Genomic DNA, 235 nt, shown 5'->3' on the forward strand with positions numbered 1-235 from the left:
GGCCTGGGTGACAGGGACGCGCGGGGAAGTCACGGCCTGGGTGACGTGGGACGCGCGGGGAAGTCACGGCCTGGGTGACGGGACGCGCGGGGAAGTCAGGGCCTGGGTGACGGGGGACACGCGGGGAAGTCACGGCCTGGGTGACAGGACGCGCGGGGAAGTCAGGGCCTGGGTGACGGGGGACACATGGGGAAGTCACGGCCTGGGTGACGGGACGCGCGGGGAAGTCAGGGCC

At 73.2% G+C, this 235-nt stretch overlaps 1 protein-coding gene across 1 annotated transcript in view; it reads right to left on the reverse strand.

The window, feature by feature from the left end:
* Nucleotides 1-235, reverse strand: part of LOC116880836 (cohesin subunit SA-2-like) — a 52,104-nt gene that overhangs the window by 29,678 nt on the left and 22,191 nt on the right. The window lies entirely within an intron of this gene.

This window comes from Lontra canadensis, unplaced genomic scaffold (assembly GCF_010015895.1).
Source record: "Lontra canadensis isolate GAN:19392208 unplaced genomic scaffold, GSC_riverotter_1.0 scaffold68, whole genome shotgun sequence".
NCBI lineage: Eukaryota > Metazoa > Chordata > Mammalia > Carnivora > Mustelidae > Lontra > Lontra canadensis.